Genomic DNA, 22,903 nt, shown 5'->3' with positions numbered 1-22,903 from the left:
TCCCCACCATCTTTCATCCACCCAACTCAACACAGGTATTGGCCACAAAGCTTGGTCCCAGTGTACTTACCTGTTGGTCTGGAGGACCGTAGAGTAGCGCATACTGGGGGAGGACCCCATCCACGAGTTTCTCCAATTCTTCAGAAGGGAAGGCAGGGGCCCTTTCCCCAGTCGCAGCAGCCATTGTCTCTTCCAGACCGAGGTCACAGCAGCACTTGCAGTATATGTCCTCTCCTGTGGAAGATCAGGGATCGAGTGATTAAGCAGATAAAAAATGGCGGTGACGCCCGCGGCGGTGCGTACCGCGACCGCCGTCGCACATCGTCATTGGCTCCTGAAACCCATAGGGTTCAATGTTAACCAATGCGGCTTTGCGGCGCGGTCTTCGACCGCCTACCGCCACGTGTGCCACGCCAGCGCATTGACCTCACATCCCACTGTCGCACTTCACAGGTCAGGCAGCCGCCATTTCAAGGGCCCACATGGCTTAGTTACTACTGCGTCACACATACCTAGGCCTTGCATCAACACTCATACAAACCATTCAATGCATTGTGAATCGTGTAGTGTGAAAGCTGTGGGAACGTACCTGTGGGTTGATTGACTGTGCTCGCTGTTGTCCTTCATAGGCACCGTCCGCTGGGACATGCGAGGAGATGGAGGAATCTTCCTATGTACAGACCGCTGGTGGACCTGTCGACAATGGAGGAACGACATGTCATACTGACATACAGGCTTGACCGTGCCACTATACAGGAACTGTGTGCCCAGCTGGAGCCAGTCCTGATGTCACCAATCTGCCAACCCACAGGGATCCCCCCTCTAGTGCAGGTGCTGTCAGTACTCCATTTCTTTGCAAGTGGGTCATTTCAAACAACAGTGGCCATATCATCAGGGATGTCAGAGCCCATGTTTTCAAAGGTGTTGTCCAGAGTGTTGTCTGCCCTGCTCAAACACATGCAGAGATACATCATTTTCCCTGAGGTGGGGGATTTGGTTACAGTGAAGGGTGATTTCTATGCCCTTGGACATATTCCCAACATCATTGGTGCCATTGATGGGACACATGTTGCTTTGGTCCCCCCCAGCAGGAGTGAACAGGTGTACAGGAAGAGTTATCATTCCATGAATGTCCAGATGGTGTGTTTGGCAGACCAGTACATCTCCCATGTTAATGCCAAGTTCCCTGGGTCAGTGCATGACGCCTACATCCTGCGGAATAGCAGCATCCCGTATGTGATGGGTGAACTCCAGAGGCACCGGGTGTGGCTATTAGGGGACTCTGGTTACCCCAACCTTTCCTGGCTATTGACCCCAGTGAGGAATCCCAGGACCAGGGCAGAGGAACAGTACAATGAGGCCCATGGGCGTACTGGGAGGGTGATTGAGTGAACCTTTGGCCTCCTGAAGGCCAGGTTCAGTTGCCTCCATATGACAGGTGGATCCCTGATATACTCACCAAAGAAGGTGTGCCAGATCATCGTGGCCTGCTGTATGCTTCACAACCTGGCTTTGCGACGCCAGGTGCCTTTTCTGCAGGAGGATGGTCCATATGGTGGTGTTGTAGCAGCTGTGGAGCCTGTGGAGAGTGAAGAGGAGGAAGGCGAAGAGGACGACACGGAGAACAGGAACACAGTAATACTGCAGTATTTTCAATGACACGCAGGTAAAAGTACACACCGGCATATTACATTTACTTAAAGACTTCTACCTCTCTACTGTCTGACTTATTCCCCCAGTGTATGGTAACTGAGTTGTGACTTTCCCTTCCGTTTTCAGAGATGTGGGCCCCACTGCGTGACATCTGATTTGTTTCACCATGGACTTCAGCTGTGTGACAGCGGTTTGTTGGCATCACAATGTGAATGAACATTTTGTCACTGTCATGTATAATACATTTGTTAAAATCACAGGCAGACTCCAGATTGTTTCTGTGCAATACGTGTGTTTATTCAAGTGCTCTAAATTGGATGGGTGGTTGCAAATCGGTGAGGGGTGATGGTGGAGTATTGTCCATGGCAGAGTCCAGACTATCAGAATCACAGGTGCATTGTCCAAATGCCTGTGGAAGGTGGAGCAGGGGCAGTTTAAAGTTGGACAGAGTGTCAATGTGGGACAGTGGGATGACAATCAGGGCGGTATCCTTTGCTGGCGGGGGTCTTGACATCTCACTCTCTCTTCTTCCTGGATCTCAGGGCCCGCTTGTGGGGTGGTTCTACTTCTGCAGGGGTTGGGGTTCTGGTGGCCTGTTGGTCTTGTGTCAGGGCCTCATGTCCACTGGCGCCGGCGGAGGTGGTAGGCAGTTCTTGGTCCATGCTAGTGACAGGGGCCCTTTGAGGTGCCACAGTGTCCCTCAATGTGGTGACTACCTGATTGAGGGCCACTACGATGGTACCCATGGCGGAACTGATGTTTCTGAGTTCCTCCCTGAACCCCATATACTGTTGCTCCTGCAGAAGCTGGATCTCCTGAAACCTGGCAAGGACCGTCGGCATCGTCTCCTGGGAGTGGTGGTATGCTCCCATGATGGAGGAGAGGGCCTCGTGGAGAGTGGGTTCCCTTGGCCTGTCCCCCCCCCCTGTCGCACAGCAGCCCTCCCAGTTCCCCTGTTTCCCTGGGCCTCTGTCCCCTGGACCGTGTGCCCACTACCACTGCCCCCAGGTCCCTGTTGTTGTTGGGGTGTTGGGTTAGCCTGGGTTCCCTGTAGTGGTGGACACACCGCTGATTGAATTGTCCTGGGGACAGAGGTGTGGGCCCGCTGGGTGGGTGCTGTGCTGGTGTTCCCAGAGGGGGAAGTCTGCTGTGGCCTGTGGCTGTCTGGGGGGAACCGACTGTCCCGAGGTCCCCGATGGACCAGGCTGGTCATCTAAATCCAAGGAGACAGAGCTGCTGTCCTCACTGTGGGCTTCTTCTGGGGGTGGAGTGGACATTTGTGGACCCTCCTGCGCATTGACGTGGCGTTCGGGTCCTACAGGGGTATAAAAGTATGGTTATTGCTTCTGTGTGTGCCAATAGCGTGCAATTGGTGGGTGCCCGTGTACCCCAGTGCTGGCATTCCTTTGTGGGGGATGTTGTGACGTGGTGGGGGGGTGGGATGGGTATGTGCAGTGGGCATGCTTTGGTGATGGGTGTCCATGCTTTGTGGTCGCATGCAGGGCTAGGTTTTGGGATGGGTGGGTTGTGTTGGTGAGACATTTGCAAGGAGTAGGTGTGATGGGGGTGGGGGTGAGGGTGGGGGTATGAATTGGCATGCAGTAGTGAAGATTTCACTTACCAGAGTCCATTCATCCAGCTACTCCTGCAAGGCCCTCAGGATGCAGGATGTTCAAGACCTGCTCCTCCCATGCTGTAAATTCTGGGGGAGTAGGTGGGGGTCCGCCGCCAGTCCGCTGCACCGCGATGTTGTGCCTGGATACCATGGAACGCACCTTCCCCCGTAGGTCGTTCCATCTCTTTCTGATGTTGTCCCTATTTCTTGGGTGCTGTCCCACAGCATTGACCCTGTCGACTATTCTGCTCCATAGCTCCATCTTCCTGGCAATGGTGGTGTGCTGCACCTGTGTCCCGAACAGCTGTGGCTCTACTCATACAATTTCCTCCACCATGACCCTGAGTTCCTCATCTGAGAACCTGGGGTGTCTTCGCTGTGCCATGGGGTGGTGTGGGTGATGTGTGGGGTGGATTGTGTGGTGCTAAGTGTGGTGATGTGTATTGTTGTGTTGTGTGAAGTGCGTGCTACTATTGCTGGGTGACAGTGAATTGGGCGTCTGGGTGCTCGGATGTCTTTTCTCGGATGCGAGTTCACAAATCTGTAGGAGTGGAGGTTTGTGGGTGATGTGGGTGTGTGTTTTATATTGTGTTGGGTGTGTGGGAGTGGTGTGTGTATGTGTATCAGGTGTGTGTATTTTGAATTGTCCAATGTGGCTGTGTTTTGTACAAGTATGTGTATTTTGAGCGCGGCGGTGTGTACCGCCAATGAAATACCGCGGTTGAAAGACCGCCGCGTGGATTCGTGTGTCGTGATAGTGTGGGCGTATTTCTGTTGGCGTGACGGTGGAGGTTTGGTCATCGCCAGTTTCTCGCTGCCCTTTGGTGTGGCGGACTTCTGTGGATGTCGGGATTTTGGCGGTTTGCCTGTTGTGGGTCAGAATGACCGTGGCGGTTTACCGCGACCGTGGCGGTGTTATGGCGGTCTTCTGTCTGGCGGTAAGCCCCTTTTACCGCCGAGGTTGGAATGACCCCCTTAGTCTTTTTTATGAAGATTTTCTTTAACAGGACGAATCTGCCAGTCTAATCCGACCTCCTGGAGCCCTTCTCCGGATACACGATGCTGGAATCCTCTGTAGAGATTTTTACCTTCGGACTTAGTTGTTTTTTTCGAGGTGAAAATCCTTCGACTGGGGTAAACCTGGATCTTGATCTGACATCCATGGAGCCCTCCTCGGATACGCTGGCTGGAAGGTCCCGGTCAACTTTTTACCTTCGGACTTAGGGGGTCATTCCGACCCCGGCAGGCGGCGGGCGCCGCCCGCCAGGCGGTGACCACCAAAAGACCGCACCGCGGTTAAATGACCGCAGCGGTCATTTTGACTTTCCAGCTGGGCTGGCGGGCGACCGGCAAAAGGCCGCCCGCCCGCCCAGCGGGAAAGCCCCAGCAACGATGAAGCCGGCTCCGAATGGAGCCGGCGGAGATGCTGGTGTGCGACGGGTGCAGTTGCACCTGTTGCGATTTTCAGTGTCTGCTTTGCAGACACTGAAAATCTTAATGGGGCCCCACGACACCCGTTCCCGCAACAGGATGTCGGGAAGGGGGTAGGAATCCCCATGGCGGCGCTGCTTGCAGCGCCGCCGTGGAGGATTCCCTGGGGCACGGGAAAACCGGCGGGAAACCGCTGGTTTCTCTTTTCTGACCGCGGCTTTACCGTCGCGGTCAGAATTGCCCCTGAAGCACCGCCAGCCTGTTGGCGGTGCTTCCTCCGTCCCCGGCACTGGCGGTCCATGACTGCCAGGGTCGGAATGACCCCCTTAGTCTCTTTTTCTGAGATTTTCTTTACCGGGACGAACCAGCAAATCAGGCCGGGTCGCGGTTGAGGCAAGCCCGCTAGAGTTGCCGCGGCGGGTCGGTCCCTCTATGGAGCTTTTTTACAAAAGTTGTCCAAACTTCTCCAAACTTCTGGGGCTTCTCCCAGATGTCCTTTTAAGGTTCTTTTGGGGTCCACAGCTCACCCTAAGGGTCCAGAAGTTCTGAGATGGTCCTTGGGTGTGTGGACTACAACTCCCAGAATGCACCTGGTGCAAACTCCTTTTTGGCCACTGGACAGTGGTCAGCTGGTCGCTTTCTTCAGGAGTTGGTGCAGGGGACTCTGGATAGCAATTTTTCACTTGTAGTAAACAGGTAGTCCCTCCTTGAACCAGTTGAAGCCAGGCAAAGTCCTTCTTGTGGTGAAGCCCAAGTGTGCAGCTGGTGCAGTCCTTCTGAGTGCAGGTTCCAGGTGCAGGCCAGGGGTCCAGCAGGGCAGTCCTTCTTCTTCTGTTGTTCTTCCTTGTTGGATGTCGTAGGGAACTGAGGTGTGGGTGCAGGTCTGCCAGTTTTATCCTTGCTCCTGGGTGAAAAGCAGGGGGGTCCTGGTTCTCCAATCAGGCGCAGGGTCCTTCCCCTTGTGATTACCACTTCCTGGGAAGTGTGGCAAGAATCAATCCCAGGAGGCAATATTCTCTAAAAATCCATCATGGCTGAATCTGATTTTTGGAGGTTACATCTGGCTGAGCCCACCCACTGGTGTGGCTAAAAATCATAAACACACCCCTCTCCTGCCCTCTCCTAATCTAATCAAGGGGGCACCTAGTTGTCTGGGGTTGCAGGATGTGGGGGTGTTGCTGGTTGCTCCAAATGTCCTTCTCTGCCTTTGAAGACCAGTTTGGCAGCCCTCCCCCTTCCTGCCTCACCATCTGCTGAGGGGAGATTCCCTCCCACAGGCACATTCCTTTGTGTGAAGCCAGGCCACTTCACACCTCATCAAGGCAGCTTGGCCAAGCTACTAGAGCTGGCCAATCAGAGCACAGCAGCAAAAACAATGCAGGGCTGAAATGGGCAACTTTTCAGGTAAAGTTTAAAACTCTTTACCTGAACAAGTTATATTAAATCCACCAACTGGAAGTTGTGGGATTTATTACAACAATTAATTTGATACCAAATTCTTGGTATGCATCATTTAAGGAGACTTTAAAAATTAAAATAAAGTCTCCCCATTCTGGCCTATGAAGGCCATTTACTACCATGAGGGAAAAACAAATTTGGCTGTTTTTACCTCACCAGGGCTTATAAAACTATTTTTATAAAGTCCCTGCTTATTGTTACATGGCACCCAGCCCTAGGGGGACATAGGGCACACCTTAGGGGTGACTTATATGTAAAGATAAGGTAGTTTAAGACTTTGGAACTACTTTTAATTCCAAAGTCGAATTTGCATATAACTTTAATTTAAAAGCAGCCAGCAAGGCAGGCCTGCCTTTAAAATGACACTGGGCACCTCAGCAGTGCACCTATGGGTGCACCACCTATGCTGTGGTCCCTAAACCTACATGCTCTACCATATACTAGGGACTTATAGGTAGGTTAACTTAGCCAATTATAATTAGCCTAATTTGCATATCCATTTTACACAGAGCACAGGCCATGGGACTGGTTAGCAGTACCCAGGGGACCATCAGAGTCAGGAAAACACCAGCACAAAGTGGAAAATGGGGGCAAAAAGTTAGGGGGCTCTGCAATCAGCCCTGTTTTCTCACAGCCACGAATCTACAGTCCTAGGTGGTGTACTAAATCTGCCATGTGTGTCTTGTGTCATCACATCTACCCATCAATGTTTCAGGCTGGCAATAAGCGAATGCACCCTCTCCCAGCGCTTCTTACGTTCCCTGGAGGGAAAACCTGGATCACTCTACCCCGGATGCCATAATCTGCGGAACATAATGGGCCATTTAGCAGGACCCCTAACTCTCCCTCTGATATGTACTTTTCCCTTCCCTTTCCTGACATGCCTACACTCAATACACTAAACCCCAAACAAACACCCCTTAACCAAACCCCTACTCCTAAAATCTAAAATCCCAAATGGAAACCCACCAATACAATGACAACAACAAGACAATGTACAACAAGTATACATAATAAACAACATTAGTGCAAGACAAGGACGGAGCAAACACAGACAATACAATATTTCACCATCAAACACCAGCCACTCTCCAAAATACCTCCAACACCCAGCAAAAAAACAACACAGACTGTAAGGGAAAGTGAAAGTAACATTAGTGCTTCTCTATTTGCAGACTTACTCACCTATTGTGACATTTCTGGGTGAATGTTGCATGTTTCCACAATTAGCATAACTTTCTGTTGATGCATATCTACGAAAAAGGACAATGCATGGTGCCTGCACAGTGAATTTGAACTTTTGCAGGCACTTTCATGCATTGGCCAGAATGTGCGGCTTCCAACCAGTGCAAATGGTGCAATTCTCTGTACAACAGGGGCAATGCATGGGTTTGGACCCACACAACTGTCCTAATGCATCGCATCTACTGTAGAGGGCTGTGGAATGCATGAATTCACACCTTGTCCACACTTCCATTTGTCCTGGAGTAATAGCTGCCAAGTATTGAGTTTGCTCATGTGTGGCATTTCAGTCATCAAAGTGTGCTAATGTCTTCAGTGTGACTCTTTGGGTGTCGTTTTATTGTGATAGGGGAAAATTAGTTATTGTTGAGTCATGATACTGATTAAAAAAATTACATACTTTTGTGCTTTTTAATAGTCTTGTGTGGGCTTAGGTAGCTGAGATGATGCAGATACATTTACATGTATAGGCTAGTATCCCCAGAGATGTGAGGCATTCTTTAGATCTGGGGAATAGGGTGCCACCAGTTGCCAAGAGGGCAGGTTCCTGGTGGTGAATCTGTGTGGCTGACATCCTTTCATGACTCAGACACTTCATGACAGGTGGGTCGGAACATGGTGTGTTGAGTCAGTCAGGGTTCAAGGTGTGCATACCCATTGCTCCTCACCCAGCAAGGGGAACAACAGGCAACATAGCAGCGCAGCAATGCAGGAATCATGCGCTTTCTTATCACACATTAGTTGTGACAGCTGTTATCAGGGTATACACACAAGGGTGCACACTTGAAAGTCTCCCACAGTCATATGTGCATGTGAAGATTGCTTCTGAGGGATATGGTCCGCCAAATAGAATTCCCTATCATCAGCAATATCTGTATTCATTCCATATGACATATATTCTCTGCGACAGGGAGAGACTCTTTGGCTGCTGCATGTTAGTACCCATTGACATCCCATGGTTGTAGATACATTCCCAGACTTACACAACCAGGTAAACGTAGAGATGCACAATCAAGTACAACCTTCTCAGGAGGGCCATTACAAGAAGATAGAGATTTAAAATGACTTGTTACTGAATTTCCAAATGTGTGCTGCGTTCAGCAGCACACACAGATGGTGGACTATGCTTCACAGGATAAAGTTGTTTACAGGTAGACGCACCTACATGCACATTTCAATTCCTGCATGCAATACAAGCATCCTTGCTCCATGGTGCACATGAGCCAGCATTGGACATAGACAGACAGTGTGGCTCGAGCACAGACAAAAAGGCATGAATGATATGTATCATATTATTTACAAGACATTACATGCCTTCTGCTTTCATACACTGTGTTTTCATGCTCCTTATTTACCTCTCTGTTCACAGTCCAGTCACAGAACATTAAGGTAACTATACTGTGATTGACATGTGTCGGTTAGACACAGATGTAATGACGTACCATACACACACTTAGTCAATGCATACTGTTTGGATCTACACTCCCTTTGGACTGTGGTAGGATCAGCATACACACTCTCAACATGTGTATAGTGTTCCACATTGCAATTTTTATGTTGTGTATGTCTTACCCGAATGCGTGTTTGGCATATGGTGTTTTATGGACACATATATTATGTTCAGCATGATATTGTGCTGGGTGAGTGTAATACCCAGCGACAGAGCTTTGGTATAGTTGAGTGAGCCAGTAGGACTCATTTCATTGAACCTAGGTTACATGTTAAGGTTGACTACTACTGTTCAATTAACATCAAGCTGCAGAGCACACATGATCTCTGTCTTAATCCTGTAAAAGGCTCCTAGGTCAAAACTGATGCAATACATGACACAGGACTATGTAATGCTACACACTCAAATGGCATTCCCCCTTTTGGATATGATAAGATTTGTGATCCTCTGAACTATCAACTAGTACACTCAGCTCAAGACTAAATAACTCTTGCCATGGTTATCTGACCATGTGCAGTGAGTTAGTGTGCACACACATACAGTTTTGATAGACTTTTGACATAGTGAACTCACACTCTTGACATCTCTGTATTCCGCAGGTGTTCAGATGTTAGTATGATACGTCTCCAATGTCATACTTTTACTCACTGTACAATGACATCTGCTCATATGGTTTTTGGACAAACCTTTGTTCCTCACTGCCTTGCTGTGCAATGCATGGCAAATGTGAAACTTGTATACCCGTAGCATTATGTGGTATATGTGACAATGTAGCCAGGAATTGGATCACATGAGCTGTGTTTAATTTAAAGCCACACATTTTAAGTACTTACTGCATGTGTAAGGTGACAGACAATTTGGGTCAGTTGGTCCTCCCTAGGTAGGTATTGGCATTGCCTACATGTCTTACACTCACACATACATATGCCCATGTGATTCAACTGATGTTGTTTGTGGCCTACATGACATTGACCCAACCATAGTTCACCTACTTTAGCATGTAATTTAGGTGCACACATGCGGTGCGGTTTAACATGTCACATAGATTGTTATGCTATTTATGGTCCGCCTTTGGTTATTGTATTTGACAGAGAAGTGGGCATGTTGCACTTTGATTGACACATATGTTTGGCAATGTGTGCCATTGTTATAGGGGACACACTCATGTTGTTATGAGTAGCTGTCTACTACAGTAGTATAGACAATATTTTTGTTTCTAAAATGCATGTGTATGACCCTAACTTGTAGGGGATTCGGTGCCTCTATGCCTAAACTCAGTCATTATTGCTATGACCACTGTATGTTGACATTGGTATTATGAGTACACTGTAATGTGTTTTACAGGTTGCATTTTCATCTATGTTCATGACTGATGTATGACATTTTTGACAGCATTGTGTTACACTTTGTGTGTTTCACGTTGCTGGATTGATATCCTATTCATTTGGGCAACTCATGCCACTAAACGGCTGAGCTATCTGGTTGCTTATATGTGTAAATGTGGCTTTATCCCTATATCCCTATGTGTATGTATATACCTAGACTGTCAGTATGAGAGATACATATGCGCGTTTTGTAATGTTAGAATATTACACTATATTGAACTTTTATAAATTTTTCAGAAACTTACTTAGACATTGCATGCCACACGGATTTTGCATTTCCTTCTTCCAGTGTTGCTCCTACAACTTTGGACAACATACAAGTATACTGCCTTGTATGCCAAACTTCTTCAGTTCAACAATATTTATTTGCATACTACTAAGGTAAACCTTTGACTGATGCCAAGTGTAAGTACACCATTGAGTTGACACTCATCCCACACTTATGTACTGTGTGGCCTTTCTAGTCATTACTTGACCTGTTGCAGAGGATGTGGTTCAGTTTATTCACACTTAGTGGAGTGTAAAATTACTGCTCACAGGTGTTCAATAGTGCCCGACATTGACAGATTAGTTAAGAGATGTCAGTATGTTAATTAAGTATATACATGTTGCTGTGTGTTGTTCCCGCTATGTGCACAAGACAATGGGGACTAGAAATGTATGAATGTGGCACAGTGCAGCATATTGTCACCTATCAACACTGCACTGCATCACTGGGAAAGGGAAGTATAGCACAGCAGGTTGCCAACAGATCGCATTCCTTTCCTTTCACCTGCACTGGCACACAATGGGCTGCCTAGTACAAACATAAGCACCCTTTCACCATGGTTCAAGGGTGTCTGTGTTGCCTGGCAATTTGTGTTGGAAGGGACACATTCATGTACATAAGTAACTGTTAGAGGCATAGTCAACTATGTATATGTGCCATGGACTGCAACACACATAGGAGGCGGATGTGACTTCAGGGACTACAGTTATGTATTCCTCTTACACATGAGCTGCATGTCAATAATTTTTGTACACATTCCCAGGTTTCCATTGTTTAGTATACATGTCACATTTCATCAACCATGACAGTTTATTAGTAACACCCACACAACACACCTGGAACATCTCCTTTGCACACAGTCATGTGAGACAGCATTTTGCACAGGGTTGCATTAGTCTTAAATGATTTGTCATTCAAAAAGATCCATAGCTGATTTGTGTGCCTTGAAATTTCAGACTTAGGGACAAGCATTACATGTGTACCATAATGTATGGCGGAAATATATGGCACATCCCTCATACAGATGCTCTTAGCTCCGCCAAGAGACATAGATATGGCAATTCTGTCATACACTTCTAAAGTTCAGTTGCTGTATTGTATAGTTCAGATTTACTTACCAACATGTAGGGCATTCCCGTATTGGCCACTCCGGAAGTGTTTATTTATGATGCTGTGCCTGAAGATGTATGTGTCATGTGAACTTACTGGGTATTTTGCAACCACATTGGTGAACCTCCCCAGAAGACCAAAGACGGTCTGGATGTTGATGGAGTATTTATGCTTTCTATTGCAGAACAGGTGTGCTGCTGCTGCAGGGGGAACCAATTGCATATGTGTTCAGTCCACAGCACCTAAGACGAGGAAACCCCTCAATGGCATAGATGCATTTCTTGATCTCCATTTGTTGTTGTTGTGTCTAGGGGAAGAGGAGGTACTGGGGTGGGAGGCGAATTATGGCATCCAGGACAATGGGCAGGAAGGCAGAAAAAGATGCCTGTGATATTCCTTTCGCTCTCACTGTTGTGACCTAGAATTACCCAGAAAGCAGCACTTGTAGCACAGCCATTCTATGATGGACTACCTCCTGAGGTTATAGAATTTTATTACATCATCCTCTCTGAGATTGAGGGAGATATGCTGGTGGAACACATGCTCCCTCCTCCTTTACTGCTTACATTGTGGTGGTGGTCTCCTCGCTACTCCTAGTTGCTGAATAACCACCTCAGTGGTGTAGCTGAGCTTGTCAAAGTGTTTTTGTATGTTCAGATTTATATAGCACAACCAATTCATAATTTCCTAAGCGTGGGTTGCCAATGCACAGCAATTTTGGGGCATTTGAGGCTTTGTGTGTAGCATCCAGGCAATGCATCACACATTGCCAAAACCATAAACATCACTGTGTTCGTTTTGTGTGTATTTTGCTGAGGAATGCCTACCTTGCATACATTACTTAAGGCGTGGTGCAGCCGATTTGGGCGCAGCTTTTCAGTGACTCAAATCTGCAAAAATGAGGTATTTGTACAAATGCATATTCTCAGATTAGTAGTGCTTGCGTCGCTGATGCTTCAACAATTTTGATGCAATGGCGGCGCAAGCCTCTGATAAATATGACCCTTAGGGGCCTTTAAATAATATTTAAGTGCAGATTCCCTTTTGGAACAGATAGAAATATGGAGTGTGGTGTCTCTGAACTCACAATTTAAAAATACATCTTTTGGTGAAGTTGGTTTTTAAATTGTCAGTTTGAAAATGCCACTTTTAGAAATTGGGCATTTTCTTGCTTAAATCATTCTGTGAGTCTGCCTGTTTGTAGATTCCTGGTCTGGGTCAGATTGACAGTTGGGCTATTTGTGAATCTCCTCTAGACAGTGAGACAAAGGGGGCTTGGGAGTAGCCTGCATATCCTGATGGCCCATCTGAGCTAGAGTGGAGGGAGGAGTGGTCACTTACACCTGAATGGGCTGTGCCTGCCCTCTCATGATGCAGTCCCCAACCTCCTGCTGTGAGTCTGGAGCCTGGCATGGGCAAGTCAGGATCTTGTGAACAACAGAGGCTTTCCTTTGAAGTAGGCCTACTTCAAAGGCAGAAACGGGTATTAGTGTTGGACTCTAAACCCCTGAAAAACATATTTCTTCAAGGATTCAAGGGGAACTTCTGCCAAGGAGAAGAGTTGAAGAGCTGAGGAGAAGTGCTGCCCCTGCCTGTGACTGTGCTTTGTTGGGCTATCCTGCAGTTGCTGCTTTTGCCTGTGAAAGGGGACAAAGACTGGACTTGGTTGTGCATTGCTGCTTGAGAAGAATATCCATGGGCTTGAGTTGATTTGAGCTTGCCACCTGTTGTTGAAGTCTCAGGGCCATCAAAGACTGCCTCTGCCAGCACCTGGACTCTCTGGTGAGACTCCTGCAGTGCCAAGTGGTGCACCATCCAGTCCCTGGGCCCTTGAAAGGTGAAGCTGGTGGAAAGGGATGTAAATCCATGCACAGACTGCAATTCCGGGAACTTTTTGACACACATCTGCAAAACGGCTTATAAGCGATGCACCGTCAGCCTTGTGGCTGAAATCGATGCTCCACCTGCATCGCACCTGGGAGATCGGTGCATTGCGGCTGGAGAAACGACACACAACACCCGCTTGCGGCTGCTGATAATGACGCAAGCCACATGCAGTGCAGTTTTCTGACACTGTGCGACCGGATTTCAAACGCAACATCGCTGGGCGTGAAAAACCGAAGCAAAGCCTGCCTGGACCTGAGATGCTCGTCTGGACATCGACACATCGCTCTATTGCGAGATGGAAAAATGATACATCGCCAACCCAACCAGAGAAGAAATGGCATAGGGCCTCACTTGCGAGTAAGGAATTGACGCAATGCTGACTTTTCTGACCCACAATTGCCCGTGCAGCTTTGTTTTTACATAAACCCGGTACTTCTCACTGTTTTCTATTAATTAAGACTCTTATTCTTTTTTTAAATTCATATCTTGACTTGTGTATGTTGGATTTTTGTTGTTTTGGTCTTGTTTGATTTAGATAAATATTCCCTATAGTTCAAAACTGGTGTAGTGTCTCTTTTGTCATGTTTTCACTACATTACTGTGTGTGTTAGTACAAATACTTTACACATTGCTTCTGGGGTTAAGCCTTTCTGCTCGTGCCAAGCTACCAAGGGGGTAAGCTGGGGTCAACCAGATGTTTTTCCTCCTTTACCCTGACTAGAGTGAGGGTCCCTGCTTGAACAGAGTGCAAACTGACTGCCAACCAGAGACCCTATTTCTAACATTACCTTATTAGATCCTATAAGTGAAATATCCAATTGGAAAGAGATGGGACCCCTAAGTTTGATGTTTCAGGAATAACAATTTAAAATCACAACTTATGGTGAAGTTGGATTCTAAATTATAATTCAGAAAATGCCACTTTTAGAAAGTTGACATTTTCTTACTTTAACTATCTTGTGCCTTTTCCCTGTCTCTGAATACATGTCTGGGGTTGGTGACAGCTGGGGTAGGTGCATTCCCTCCAGACAACCAAACACAAAGGGAGCTTAGGTGGGGCCATCCGCAGCCTGATGGGCCATCCTAGGCAGGATGAGAGGGGGAGCTGAACCTACGCCTGAATAGGGTGTGTAATGTCCCCTCACAAAGGGCTGCATACCTCCCTGTTCTGAGTCTGGAGTCAGTGCAGGATGGCCAGGCACTCTGTGCACTTCAAGGGTATCTATTTGAAGTCTCCACCACTTTGAATTGGACTCTTGATTTATAACTCTGGTTAACTTAGCGGATTTTTGTCATTTTGTTAATGTTTTGTTTATTAAATTAAGCTCTATTTTTCTAACCAGGTGTGGTATCTTTTTGTGTGTTTTTTCACTGATTTACTGTTTGAGGTGTTACACAAATACTTTACAGATTGCCTCCTAAGTTAACCCTGATTTCTCTGTGCCAAGCTATCAGAAGGTGAGCACAGGTCAATTTAGGATGTGTATCTGTTATACCCTGACTAGGACTGTGGTTCCTGGTAGCACACGGTGCATACCTCTGCCAACCAGAAACTCGATTTTTTACTTGCACCATACTGGGAACTCACTAAAAAAACTGGCATCATACACCCAAAAATGCAAGCCTACCTCTAAAATTTGCTTCACACAACAACTCCTTGTACTCTGCCAAAGTGTGAATCTCACAATAAAATAATATGGTTTGACTTCCATCTGCACACCTACACATACTGTCTTCATAGAGTTAGCCCAAACACCATTGTGCAGCGGCCATCTTGCCTCTCCCCCAGTCCAGCATGCAAAGAAAGTATCTTGTCAGAGAGACCAGACTTCCTGTTACTCAACTATTTTTTGAGTCTGCATTTCTAGCTGTGCAGTAGTTTCCAAAGTTGTCCAACCATCTAGGAGTAGTGGTAAACCAGCAGTAATGTGTCTAGAGGCTGCATATTTATAAAGCATGATTAGCCAGTATTGTAAAGTGGTCCTAACCAACATATTGCAAACGTGAATCTCAAATCGAATAATAATACTGTGCATTTATATAGCACTTATGCACACATTATGCTATTTATGAGTGCTGTCAGTAATCCGAATTAGTAGTACCCAATTTGATGCCACTAAATTTGCAGACCTTTGAATAATAAGAGCAAAAGCTTGAATTGCAGATCATCATGATGTGTGGCGGAGATCTGTATTCACATCACTGTCCCACCCTGCTCCTAGGCTTAGCATCCCTTTCACCAGATATATGAAAATCTCTGGCAATTGAAAGCAAAGATTGCTTTTCAACTAGAAAATGTAAATATTATTTATGAATCATCATTATTATCATCACCATAATCACCACCATCATCATCATCCTTGATGAGTAGTAAATTCCAACTCATCTTCTTAGTTCATAAAACCACTATAATCTGTTTTATTATCCATAACAGTACTTCACATAAATAATTTTCTGATTACTACTGTGTGCAAAAATGGTTCTGTTTGAAACAAAAGCTTCTATTCTGTAGCAGACGAAACCAAAATGACCTATGTGAGATGAAAAGAAAACAAGTGCTTTTGTTGTGTACGTATTGAGCTTTCAACACAATGAAACAAAAAAGTTAATTGTATTCAACAATCTATCACATCGCTTTGTCATTCTTGTGATTTTCACAAATCTTTCATCTCTTGTCAGATGGTTACACAAAGAATACACCATGGTCTTCAAAATGAATCCCAAATAAACCCACAGTAACCCATTGGAGAGATTAAAACCAATCCCGAATGGGTGTTGAATGAGGAAGACATGGGTAAGCAGTCAATGGTGGTCATTACAACCCTGGCGGACGGTGTTAAAGCTGCGGTAATACCGCAAACAGTCCAGCGGACAAAAAAAGGGAATTATGACCGTGGCGGAAATCGCCAACATAGACAGCCACTTTAACACTCTGACTGCCACGACGGCACAGACAAGCAGCGCGGCGGTCACCGCCAACAGACAGGCGGAAGACAATGTACCGCCCACAGTATCACAACCCGCCAATCCGCCACCTTTTCCGGGGCGGATTCACTGTTGATAAAAACATGGCGGAAACAGCTTTTGCAATGGGAAAATGCTCACCTTAACACACTTCACGAGGAAGGAGCCCACCATGGAGCCAGAACTACAAATACTCCCTGCGCTTGTCTTTCTGCTCCTCTACGATCACCATCTACGTAGGCGCCGAAGACAAAGGTAAGTACTGCACCTATGACAGAGGGGAGGCAAAAGTCAGGGGGACACACATGCAACACTCCCACCCCCAACCCGACCCTCACCCTCACCCACTACAACACACACACCAATGCATGTCCAAACAGCACAGTAACAACCCAGCGCCCCCCGGAGGAATGCAAAGACAAAAGGAAATCAGTTCAACCATTGTAATGTATCAAAATACAGTAAGCTAATATATATACAGATATATATACACATTTCAGAATTGATACATTACGATTAGTAGTGCAGGTATGCACATATCAATGTCCGTGCACCACTGGGCCCAGAATGCATGGGCGAGGCCCACACTAGATACTTGTCCACAAACTGAGAGAACACTGCAGGGGCATCAGATAGAAATACAACAGGCACCTCAGGGGGAAGGGAAGGGGGGGCACCTCAGCCGGATTACAGCACCACGCCAGATCCACGACGGGGCTCCATGCCCATTGATGTATCCTGGGGAGTGCACAGACACAGTCTCTCAAGTCTCTACAGTGGGTGGGTTGCCCACTGTACCATCCTGGGGAGTGCAAAGCCACAGTCTCTCAAGTCTCTACAGTGGGTGGGTTGCCCACTGCATGATCCTGGGGAGTGCAAAGCCACAGTCTCTCAAGTCTCTACAGTGGGTTTGTTGCCCACTGTACCATCTTGGGGGGGGCAAAGCCACAGTCTCTCAAGTCTCTACAGTGGGTGGGTTGCCCCTGTACCATCCTAGGGAGTGCAAAGCCACAGTCTCTCAAGTCTCTACAGTGGGTGGGTTGCCCACTGCATGATCCTGGGGAGTGCAAAGCCACAGTCTCTCAAGTCTCTACAGTGGGTGGGTTGCCCACTGTACCATCCTGGGGAGTGCAAAGCCACAGTCTCTCTAGTCTCTACAGTGGGTGGGTTGCCCACTGTACCATCCTGGGGAGTGGAAAGACACAGGGGGTGATTCTAACATTGGCGGGCGGCGGAGGCCGCCCGCCAATGTTCCCCCTCCAAAATACCGCTCCGCGGTCAAAAGACCGCTGAGGGTATTTTGGGATTTGCCCTGGGCTGGCGGGCGGCCGCCAAAAGGCCGCCCGCCAGCCCAGGGCAAATCGACCTTCCCACGAGGACGCCGGCTCCGAATGGAGCCGGCGTAGTGGATAGGTGCAACGGGTGCAGTTGCACCCGTCGCGTATTTCAGTGTCTGCTTTGCAGACACTGAAATACTTTGCGGGGCCCTCTTACGGGGGCCCCGCGACACCCCCTACCGCCATCCTGTTCCTGGCGGGCGAACCGCCAGGAACAGGATGGCGGTAGGGGGTGTCAGAATCCCCAAGGCGGCGCAGCATGCTGCGCCGCCTTGGAGGATTCTGACGGGCAGCGGAAAACCGGCGGGAGACCGCCGGTTTTCCTGCACTGACCGCGGCCAAAGCGCCGCGGTCAGAATGCCCTGCGGGGCACCGCCGGCCTGTCGGCGGTGCTCCCGCCGACCCTGGCCCCGGCGGTCTAAGACCGCCGGGGTCAGAATCACCCCCACAGTCTCTCAAGTGGATAACAGTCTCCACTGGTTCTGGAGGGGGACTGGTGCTCAGACTGCATCAGGCTCCCCGTGACGGTTCCTGTTCCGTCACTGTCCCAGCTGCACATGGGCTAACGATGCTTGATTTGGAGGACTTTTCCCTGTTCTGCGGTGCTTTGCTATGTCGGTCTTTGCCCTGATCATCAGTGCTTTGCCCTGTTCAGCGGTCTTCACCATGGCGGTCTTTTCCCTGTTCAGCAGTGCATTGCCATGGGGGTCTGTGCCCTGTTCAGCGGTGCTTGACTTTGCAGTTTCTGACCTGTTCAGCGGTGCTTTGCCCTGTTCAGCGGTCTTCACCATGGTGGTCTTGTCCCTGTTCAGCGGTGCTTTGCCATGGCGGACTGTGCCCTGTTCAGCGGTACTTGACTTTGCAGTTTCTGACCAGTTCAGCGGTGCTTTGCCCTGTTCAGCGGTCTTCACCATGGTGGTCTTTTCCCTGTTCAACGGTGCATTGCCATGGCGCTCTGTGCCTTGTTCAGCGGTGCTTGACTTTGCAGTTTCTGACCTGTTCAGCGGTGCTTTGCCCTGTTCAGCGGTCTTCACCATGGCGGTCTCTGACCTGTTCAGCGGTGCTTGACTTTGCAGTTTCTGACCTGTTCAGCGGTGCTTTGCCCTGTTCAGCGGTCTTCACCATGGCAGTCTCTGACCTGTTCAGCGGTGGTTGCCTTTGATGTCTGACCTGTGCATTGGTGTGTGGCATGACGGTCCCTCATTGCCCAGTGGGGCTGTGGCTGCCGGGGCCCTCCAGGGCACTGACGCTGGCGGTGCTCTCCGGACCAGTGACTACAGTGCTGCCCTCCTCGGCAATGACTCTGGCGGTGGTCTCCGGACCAGTGACGATTGTGCTGCCCTCCTGGTCTCCGGATCAGTGACGATTGTGCTGCCCTCCTGGGCACTGACTCTGGCGGTGGTCTCCGGACCAGTGACGACAGTGCTGGCAGTGGCGTCCCGGCCGCCGGGCAGGATGGCGCCCTTCTCCGCCGTGCTGCTCTTCCCAGACTGTGCAGACTTCTTCTGGCCCTTCCCCACCTTTGGTGGAGTCACAGCTGACTCAACACTGTCCCTGGGACCCTTGTGAGCAGTTTTGCCGCCAGGAGTCATCACCCTGTCCCGTCGGCCACTTTCCAACTTAAGGTGCTTTACAGGGGGTGGACTGGCAGTGCTTTGACTCCATGTCACACTGGCTGCCCTGGTGGCCGGTGCACTCCACACACCTTTAACACGCACCACTGGTACTGAACATTTTTTGGCTGAGGTGCTACTACGGGACCTATGAATTGGAGGGGTGGGGGTGGTGGCAAAGAGGTCAACGTTGCTGAGGAAGAGTTGCTGACGAAGACTGGGATGGGTAGCTGGAGGGGGTCTGGGAGTGGAGGAAGAGGAGGTGGTTGTAGGAGGTGTAAAGTTAGGTGATTTGGGTGCAGGTGCAGGTACTGGAAGCTGTCGTGAGGTGGATGGATGTTGGGTGTGTGGGTGCCCGCGTTTGTGTACTTTGGGAGGGGGCGTCACAGACACACTGGGAGTGGACACAGGGGAAGTGTATATGGTAGTGGGGGTGGTGAGTGCAGGTGAGCGGGGTGTGGTGCTGGGAGTTCTGGTGCAAGTCCTAGTGCCTGTAGATGTAGTGCATGCAGGTGAGAGTGTAGACGACACTAGGAGGGAGGAGGGAGACGACGAGCAGGGGGACACAGTGGAGGCAGTGGATGTTGTTGTGTCTGTATGTGGGTGATGCTTGTTTGAGTATCTGTGGGTTGTGTGGTGCTTATGTTTGCCTGAGCTACTTTTGTGTGTTGAGGTGTATGCATGCTTGTCTGATGGTGTGCTTGGGAGTGGTGTACAGGGGACTGGGTCTGGGTGGAGGAAGTTGGAGGGGGGAGGCTAGACACAGGGACAATGGCTGCCATCAGTGCTGAGGCCAGAGATTGCAGGGTTCGATGAAGGGCAGCCTGACCAGAATGAATGCCCTCCAGGAATGCATCACCGTGTTGTAACTCCCTTTCTACACCCTGGATGGCATTCACAATGGTAGACTGCCCAACAGTGAGTGACCTGAGGAGGTCAATGGCCTCCTCACTGAGGGCAGCAGGGGTGACTGGGGCAGGGGCTGAGGTGCCAGGGGCGAAGGTGATGCCCACCCTCCTGGTGCACGGGGCAAAGGCTGAGGGGGTGCTGGGAGGGCGGTGCTGGTAGGGGAGGTGGCGGCTGTACCTGTAGAAGTCAGAGGCACAGATGGTGCCGCCACCACAAGGGAGCTCCAATCGGCGGACGAGTCCGTGTCGCTGGTTGGTGATCCGGTGACCGAAGTGAAGCTCCCCTCGCCCTCCGTCCCACAGGTGTATTCAGAGTCTGTGGTGTGGCCCTCCATGGCCATGTGGGATGCAGCTCCCTCGTGCTCCGGTGCCACTGTACCTCTGCCAGATGATGCTGATGCACACAAGAACAGGGAGAGCACAAAAAGAGGTGGAGACGACAGAGGAAAGACAGGTTGAGTGCATGGCTTACCGCTACCGTTGGCGGACAATACAGACACAGTAGCCCCCTGCACTACGCCGTGCTCTTGGCCTCTACAGATGCAATTCTTGGGATCTGCCCTACATGGCTATGGTGGTCATCTGCACACATAGATGACACAGGGGCATGTATACCTGTACTTGGCACTCTACAGAGGTGGGCTGGAGTGCCACATGGCCTGCATTACGGAGGGGCCTAGCCTATGGAACTCGCCCTGGCCTAGGGAAACCCACAGCCCTCCTCCCCCACCCAGACCCCTCCACTGCGCGCAAAGTCCGCAGAATGAGAGTGTACTCAACACCTTGTGTCTGCTGTGATGCCCTCAAGCGCCCATCCAACTCAGGGTAGGCCACCGCCAGGATCCTGAACATCAGGGGGGTCATGGTTCGACAGGCACCCCTCCTACGTTGGGAGGCCATCCCCAGCTGAGCATCCGCCGTCCTTTTGCTCCAACGGCGAATGTCCTCCCATCTTTTCCGGCAGTGGGTGCCCCGTCTCTGGTGGACCCCCAGGGTCCGGACGTCCTTGGCGATGGCACACCAAATGTCCTTCTTCTGGTGGGCCCTGATCTACATGACATGTAGAGGGGAAGAAGAGAAGTCATTACCAACAGCACCGTTGAAGTGGGTGGCCCCCATCCCTACCCCTGCCATGTGGCACATGCATTCACAGTCCTTCATGTTCCCTGACCTCTGCCCCCTTCCTACTGACATCCAGCCCTCTCCACCCAGGCATAGCCCATACAACGTGCTCCCTGTGTACTTACCAGTTGGTCTGGAGGACCGTAGAGTAGCGTGTACTGGGGGAGGACTCCGTCCACGAGCTTCTCCAACTCCTGAGCAGTGAAGGCAGGGGCCCTTTCCTCAGACGCAGCAGCCATTGTTTCTTCCAGACCTAGGTCACAGCAGCACTTGCAGTGTAGGTCCTCTCCTGTCAAAGATCAGGTATTGAGTGATTGAACAGATAGAAAATGGCGGTCACGACGGCGGCGGTGACGTCCGCGGCGGTGCGTCTCATCACCGCTGGCGCACTTCATCATTGGCTCCTGGGACCCATAGGGTCCAATGTTAACCAATGCAGCATTGCGCCGCGGTCTAAGACCGCCTACTGCGAGGGTGTACAACACCAGCGCAGATACCTCACATCCCATTGTCCCACTTTAGAGGTCAGGCAGCCGCCATTTCAGGGGCCCACATGGCTTCATTTACTACTGCGTCACACATACCTAGGCCTACACTCAACACACATACAGGAAGAGTTTTGTATTTGGTGTCGTGTTCTGTGTAGCTGTGGGTACATACCTGGGAATTTGTTGACTCTGTGGTCGCTGTTGTCCTTCCTAGGCACCGTCAGCTGGGATATATGAGGAGATGGCGGAATCCTCTGGTGTACCGACCGCTGGTGGACCTGTTGACAATGGAGGAGCGACATTTAATCATCACCTACAGGTTTGACCGTGCCACAATCCAGGAACTGTGTACCCAGTTGGAGCCAGACCTGATCTCACCAATCCGCCATCCCACAGGAATCCCCCCTCAAGTGCAGGTGCTATCAGTGCTCCAATTCCTTGCAAATTGGTCTTTTAAGACAACAGTGGCCATGGCATCAGGGATGTCCCAGCCTATGTTTTCCAACGTGTTGTCCAGAGTGTTGTCTGCCCTGCTGAAACACGTAAGGAGCTACACCGTTTTCCCTCAGGTGGAGGGTTTGGCTACAGTGAAAGGTGACTTCTATGCCCTTGGACATATCCCCAACATCATAGATGCTATTGATGGGACCCATGTAGCTCTGGTCCCCCCCCGCAGGAGTGAACAGGTGTACAGGAACCGTAAGAGTTATCATTCCATGAATGTACAGATGGTATGTTTGGCAGACCAGTACATCTCCCAGGTAAATGCTATGTTGCCTGGCTCAGTGCATGACGCCTACATCCTGCGGAATAGTAGCATCCCTTATGTGATGGGTCAACTCCAGAGGCACCGGGTGTGGCTATTAGGGGACTCTGGTTACCCCAACCTGTCATGGCTACTGACCCCAGTGAAGAATCCCAGGACCAGGGCAGAGGAACGCTACATGGGCGGACTAGGAGGGTGATCGAACA

At 49.5% G+C, this 22,903-nt stretch overlaps 1 long non-coding RNA gene across 1 annotated transcript in view; it reads left to right on the top strand.

Annotated features, from left to right (window-relative positions):
* LOC138247239 (uncharacterized) overlaps positions 1-22,903 on the top strand; it is a 120,169-nt gene that overhangs the window by 23,841 nt on the left and 73,425 nt on the right. The gene's annotated exons all lie outside the window — the stretch shown is intronic.

This window comes from Pleurodeles waltl, chromosome 7, assembly GCF_031143425.1.
Source record: "Pleurodeles waltl isolate 20211129_DDA chromosome 7, aPleWal1.hap1.20221129, whole genome shotgun sequence".
Lineage (NCBI taxonomy): Eukaryota > Metazoa > Chordata > Amphibia > Caudata > Salamandridae > Pleurodeles > Pleurodeles waltl.
Note: the sequence above shows the minus strand (reverse complement) of the source record. Positions and strands in the feature narration are given on the sequence as shown.